This window comes from Lissotriton vulgaris, chromosome 1_1 (assembly GCF_964263255.1).
Source record: "Lissotriton vulgaris chromosome 1_1, aLisVul1.2, whole genome shotgun sequence".
NCBI classification, from domain to species: Eukaryota; Metazoa; Chordata; class Amphibia; order Caudata; family Salamandridae; genus Lissotriton; species Lissotriton vulgaris.
This window is the reverse complement of record NC_141685.1, coordinates 1,614,529,704-1,614,536,132: the sequence shown is the minus strand read 5'-3', so window position 1 is coordinate 1,614,536,132 and position 6,429 is coordinate 1,614,529,704.

Here is a 6,429-nt window from a genome sequence, read left to right as displayed (position 1 = left end):
CCTGAACCTCTGGACAATCCCATAAGATGTGAGTGAGTGTCCCTCTTTGCCCGCATCCCCTCCAGCACCCAGGATCTCTGCGTGGGTTGCCCTGATGTAGCCGGGCCGGCGTGAGGTGCCAGTAGTACGCTATTTTCACCGCTGCTTCCTTACTGGCTACATTGCGGGTGGTGTGGTGGGCCCTGAAATAGATGTCCTGCCACTCCCTGTCTGTGAAGGTGCGCCCTAGTTCGAGTTCCCATCTGTTCTGTCCCGCCGACCGAGCAGCGGGGGGAGGGGGGCCGAGCATCGTGTATAGATCTGTGAGTGCGTGTCTGTCGTTTCGTTTTGTTTGAAGCCAGCGCTCATAGACTGTCAGGGGTCTGCCCACATGAGGTTGCACGTCTTTCTCTAAAAGCCAGTGTCTAATCTGGAAGTATTGGAAGCGTTGTATCTGTGGGAGCGTATAATAGTCCTGCAGAGTGCCAATTGTCATAAAGCCCTCAGGGTTGAAGAGGTCGCCAGCCGCTTTGCATTCTGAGTCGCGCCACTGCGGGAATGACCGAGGGGCCATACCCGGGGGGGAACGCTGGATTTTCAAAAAGGGGGGACATCGGGGACGGGAACGTGGTGAGGCCTTTTGGCACCGCTAAACTGTCCCAAACCTGCATCACAGTTCTCGTGATGGGGGACTTCTTGAGATATGAGGGCCTGTCCTTGCGGCTCAGAAACTGGATCTTCCATAGGGACATCTGGCCCATGGCGCGATCCTGAAACAGCCATCGTTTTTCAGATTCGGGTCTGTTCCATTCCAAGAGGTAGCGAAGCTGTGTCGCCTGAAAATAGCGAAGGAGGTCAGGCACCCCGAGACCGCCTTCCGCTGTGGTTCGTGTGTTGAGGTCTCTGCGGAGGCGAGGACGTTTACCCGCCCACACAAAGTGTGTGATGGAGTCTTGCAACTGTTTAAGCACTCCGATCGGGGGCGTAACTGGGATGGTCTGAAAGAGGTATAGGATCTTGGGGAGCAGGGTCATTTTTACCGCTGCCACTCGTCCCAGCCAGGAGAGCGGTTGACGCCGCCATCTCACAAGGACGCCCTTGAGGGCTTGGACCAACGACGCATAGTTCTCCTCAACCGTCTGGGTAGTGCTCGGGGTAAGAGAAATGCCCAAGTAGGGTATTGACATCTGCACAGATAAGTCCCCGTACGCGCTATGTTCGCGTCGCGCCACCGTCGCGTTCCGACCCAAGGGGAGGACTAGGGATTTCTCCAAGTTCATCTTGAACCCCGACACCTCCCCGAAGCGCTCCACCTCCGAAAGGAAAGCCGGTACCGACGTCGAGGGGTCCTCGAGGGCCGCCAAGATGTCATCTGCATACAGGCTCACGGTTTGTTGTTCACCGCCAAAATGAACGCCGTTTATGGACCCGTTGTCTCGGATCCGCTGGGCCATGGGCTCGATGTACAGAGCGAAAAGCAGGAGTGAGAGAGGGCACCCCTGTCTGGTAACCCTTCTAATGTCTAGGGGTTCCGAGTGTACTCCATTAACCGAGATCCTGGCCTGTGGGGTGGCGTAACAGCTAGCAACCCATGTGCGGCACCTGTCTCCGAACCCATAGCGCATCAGGACGGCGTCTAAGTAACCCCAGTCCACCCTGTCGAACGCCTTCTCGACATCCACGGACAGGAGGACCGCGTCGGAGCTGTTGTAATGAGTTTTATCAATGACATGGAGCAGTCGTTTAGTGTTGTCCGCGCATTGTCTGTTGGGAACAAATCCCGCCTGATCCGGCTCAATAATCCCCGGTAGACATGGGCCCAATCTAGCAGCCAGCACGCTCGTGAACAATTTTAGATCGATGTTGAGAAGGGAGATGGGCCTGTACGCTTTGCACTGGGACGGGTCCTTACCCGGTTTAGGGATAACCACAATGTCCGCGTCCAGCATGTCCTGGGGGATGGAACCTCTACCCTGGAATGAGTTGAATAACCTGGTTAACAGCGGAGCGATTTGGGGGCAGAAAGCTTTATAAAAGGTGGCCGAGAAGCCGTCCGGGCCAGGGGCCTTCAGAGGCTTGAGGCGCGCGATCGCGGAGATGACCTCTTCGGTTCTGATAGGAGCGTCAAGGGAGACCTTGGCGTGTTCGTTCAGGGGCGTTATGTTCGCGTCGCGGAGGTAAATGTCGGTGAGTGTCTGTTCGGGTGGCGGTTCCGCAGTGTACAGTGAGGCATAGAACCGGCGAAAAGCTTCTGCGATTTGGACATCGTCTTGGGTGATCGTTCCGTCCTGAGCGTGGACAGGGGGTACTCTTGCATTCAGGGTCTTAGCCTTGAGGCAACTCGCCAGTAGGCGTCCCGTTTTGTTCCCCCCCACGTAATACGTGTGGCGCAGCCGTAGTGCTCTGTCCAGGTCCAAGCTGGCCAGTTGAGCCCTAGCCGCTTTAAGCTGTCTCCATATCCTGGGTGCCCCGGTTCGGCCATGGGCTTGTTCGAGATCAAGCACCCGTGCCGACAGGGAGAGCCTTTTTTCCTTTCGAGTCTTTGCCTCTGCCGCGGCCACCGAGATCAGCTCGCCCCTCACCACCGCCTTAAGCGCTCCCCACACCGCAGTCAGGGAAACCTCCGGGGTGTCGTTAGTCTGTAGATATCTTGGAGTTTTTGCGTCACCCCCTCGTGTTGCAAGAGGGCGTCATTGAGACGCCATCTGCCCCTGCGTGTGCTAAACGCCGGGGTCTGCAAGTGCAGCAGGAGCGCGTCGTGATCCGAAAGCGCCGCTGGGAGCACCTCTACATCCTCCATCAAGGAGGACACTTCTGCGCTGCCAAAAAAATGATCAATGCGTGCGTAAGTGCGGTGTACGTGGGAATAAAAGGTGTACCCCGGGGAAGTGGGATGGTGCGCGCGCCACAGATCCGTGAACCCTTCCTCTGACAGCCAACGGCTCCCCTCTCATGTGATCGCCCCCGCAAACCCCTGTCGGTGGCCTGACCTGTCCATGTCGGGATTCATCACTAGGTTTGCATCTCCTCCCACCAGTACCGCCTTAACATTGGGTTGCAGCGCCTCTGCCAATGCCCCTTTAAGAAATGGTTCCTGTTTGGAGTTTGGAGCGTTATGTGGAGAAGTGTGGCTCAGGGGTTAGAGGCGGCAGACCTGGAAGCTGAGATCGGTCCTGGACCAGGGTTCAATTCCCCGCCTCGGCGGGTCTTGGGCTCAAAAATTCCACGGACTCGATAATTCTCGTTCCGGTGCCTACTCGACTCACGGGTTCACACTCTGCGACTCTGGGCAATAGCTTGCTTAATCTCCACTACGGCCCCTCGCGGCGGGATGCCTGGCTTTCACCTTGTGGATACAATGCTGGGGTTATCTCACAGGGGAATACCAGGACGGGTTCCCAAGGCAAGCGCCTTGATGCCTTTGGGTGATACGTGCGCTATATAAATCGCAATACATTTACATTTAAAGACCCAACCACCATGTCCAGCCCCCCTATGTGAAGTGTGTAAGCCAGGAATCTCCCTTTAATGTCGGCTACTTTATCTCCTATAATCCCCTTGAAGTGACGTGCTACCAGAAGAGCCACCCCCGCCTTCTTCTCAAGGGTCGAGGAGTAGTGTTGTGTCGGGAATGCCCTGGTGCGCATCCTGTGCCAGTCTTTGGAGAGCAAGTGCGTTTCTTGGAGCAGACAGATGTCGGCCCCCGAGTTTTCTAGAAAGGACAGGACGGCTCTGCGCTTTATGGGATTATTAAGCCCTTTCACGTTTAAGGTGAGGATTTTCAGCGGAGGATTAGCCATTCACAGGGGAAATGTGGACTTGGCATTGCATGCTATGTGCCCTATGTGCGCCCGGCCTCCGTGCCAGTGTGCGTCGACGTAGATGAGCCACGCCGAGAGGGATCCGGAACCTCCCATCCCACCCCTCCCAAACCCCGACCTCCCTCTCCCCCGATCCCCTTCTCCCCCCAGTTCCCCCACGTCCCCCAGCCCAACTTCCTGTCCCCCCCCCCCGCCCGCCCTAACCCCAACATGTAGCTCCCGTCCCCAAGTCATAGTCCCAGGCCTATCCAAAGTCAAATCAGGCCTGTAGGTAAAGTAGATGAAGAGGAATGTGGCAGTGGCAGCCATTGCGCCCCCCGCCCCCCCCCTCCCCCCATTACGGAGTAGCAATGCAAGTGTGGCCCCCCATCCGTGCACAGTTCAGGGTATAACGGTGGTGTCTTTAACGACCTCCTCAATGGCCGCGGCCTTGTCCTTCGCAATCGTTCCTGGGTCCAGGCGGTGGGTGTGCCTGGGGCCTCGGCGTCTCCTCACTTGCTGCAATGCGCCCTCGGTCGAGCGGGGTCGGGTTGCTTGCGATAACCCCGGAGAGGAGGCCCGGTCCGAGTTTTCGTCAGGGAGTTCAATACCCAACAGGGCGCAGGTGTTCTGGAGCGAGCGGAGTTGGTGCAGGGTACCCTCCCATTTGAAGATCAGCCGGAATTGGTGACCCCAGGAGTAGGGCACCCCCTTGTCTCTCAGGAACGTGGTAACCACTCTGAAATCCTTGCGCTTCTGCAGAGTAATCGCCGAGAGATCCTGATGTAGTTCAATGGGATGGTCATGGAATCGGATGGGTTGTGCCTTGCGCGCGTCTCGTAGGATCCTCTCTTTCAGGGGGAAGTCCAGGAGGAACGCCAGAATGTCCGGAGGGGGGGCAGGAGCACGGCGAGGCAACCCCACCCGATGAGCACGGTCAATGCGGATGGGGAAGTCGGCTGCTTCGTTTAGAACCTCTCGGAAGAGGTCTTGGAGATATTCCGTGACGCTGTTCCCCTCTGTCTTCAATGGCACACCCCGGACCCGTATATTGTTCCTCCGAGAGCAGTTTTCAAGGTCCTCTGCGTGGGCCTGGAGGCCCACCTGCTGTTCCTGAAGGCGGATGACTTCCTGCTGGAGGAGCACCAGATTGTCCCCCCGGGTCTGATTCGATTCTTCTACCGCCATATCTCTGTCCCCCAGGCCCTCCAAGTCCCGGCGCAGTTCCCTCTGCTCACTCATCATGTCCTGCTTCAGAGTCTGGAAGTCCTCGCGCAGCGTGTTGAAGAGGGACTCTAGGAACGATTTGGTGATGGGGGCTTCCGCAGGTTCCTTGGTCGGGGTGACAGTCTGAGTCGCCGGCATTGTAGGCGATTGGGTTTTCCCCGATTTAGAGGAGGATTTCAGGAAGAGTTTGTTGATCGGGCGGCCCCCTCTGCGCGTAGTGCTCGACATAGGTGGGTCGGGAACCGGACTGTTCACATCCCAGCGCAGTGAAGGTGTCGTATCAGGGGGGCCCACCAGCTCCGGCACCCGTGTAGCACAGAACGCCGGGGAGTAAGGAGTGTGGCCTATCGGGCTCGGTCCCCACCACGTGGGCCGGAATCGGCCGTGTAGAGAGAAGATAGCCGGTGCTCCTGGCTCCTATTGGAAAATCAGGGTGCAGTGCAAGCCTCGGGCTGCAGTCCATGCACAAAAGTGTCTCAAGGTCTTTCACAGGACGGATCCCGGGCTCCCAACTCCCGTCCCTCCGCCGGGGGCGCGACCACAGGCCCCCCGAGTTCCCAGCTCCTCACCTTAGATATCGTTGGGTTGTCTGTGGCTCTCCCAGCCGCCTGCGGGGCCCGGTGGTTCAGCTCGGGTGGGCCTCAGCCGGTGCGTAGGGTCGGGGGGGGGGGGCCGGGCCGGGCACCAGGTCTTGTGTGTGCCTGGTTCCTCTCTTCCTCAAGGCCCAAGCCGGGGCCCCGCGTGAGGCATCCTTCAGGCACAGCCCGCCCCAGTTGTCGGTTGTTTCACCGATCGGGAGTCTGTATCGGCCCAGGGGCCCCCGGGGCGGCGTGCCGAGGCCCCCCCCGGTCCGCTGTCTGCCTGTTCGTCGGGGGGGGGCGGGCCGCACACACCGCCGCTGGCAGGTCCGGGGCCCGCGTAGGCCCAAGCCGGGGAGCAGAGTAGTGGCGCTCCCGGGCAGCACCGCGGGACAGTCCGGGGGCCGCCCGAGCTCCCCGGAGGCAGAAGATGGGGCCTGTTCTCGCCGGAGGGGGTCGCGTCTCCAATCAGCAGTCCTCGACCCCCTCCCGTCACTTCGTAGCAATGCCTGGCACCTCGAGAGCGGGGGAGAGCCGTTGAGTGCGCGCCCGGTTCTCGGCGTCTTCCAGCCCTGCAGAGCGGCGGCGGCAAGGGTCTGCAGCGGTCGCCCTCCGCGGCGGTTTCAGGGGTCTCAGGGTGCTCCCCACAGCGTGTCGCGCTGGCAGCGACGTGTGGGGGGCCAGATGCGCCAGAAACTAGGGCTTCAGCTGGGTTTTCAGGGGATCAGGGCGAGGAGCTCCGCGGCTACACGTCCGCTCCGGCCGCCATCTTAGCCACGCCCCCCAGGTTATAGTTTTTTGTATCAGTAGATTCTTGCTGGCCATAAACTTTATAAGAATGAAAA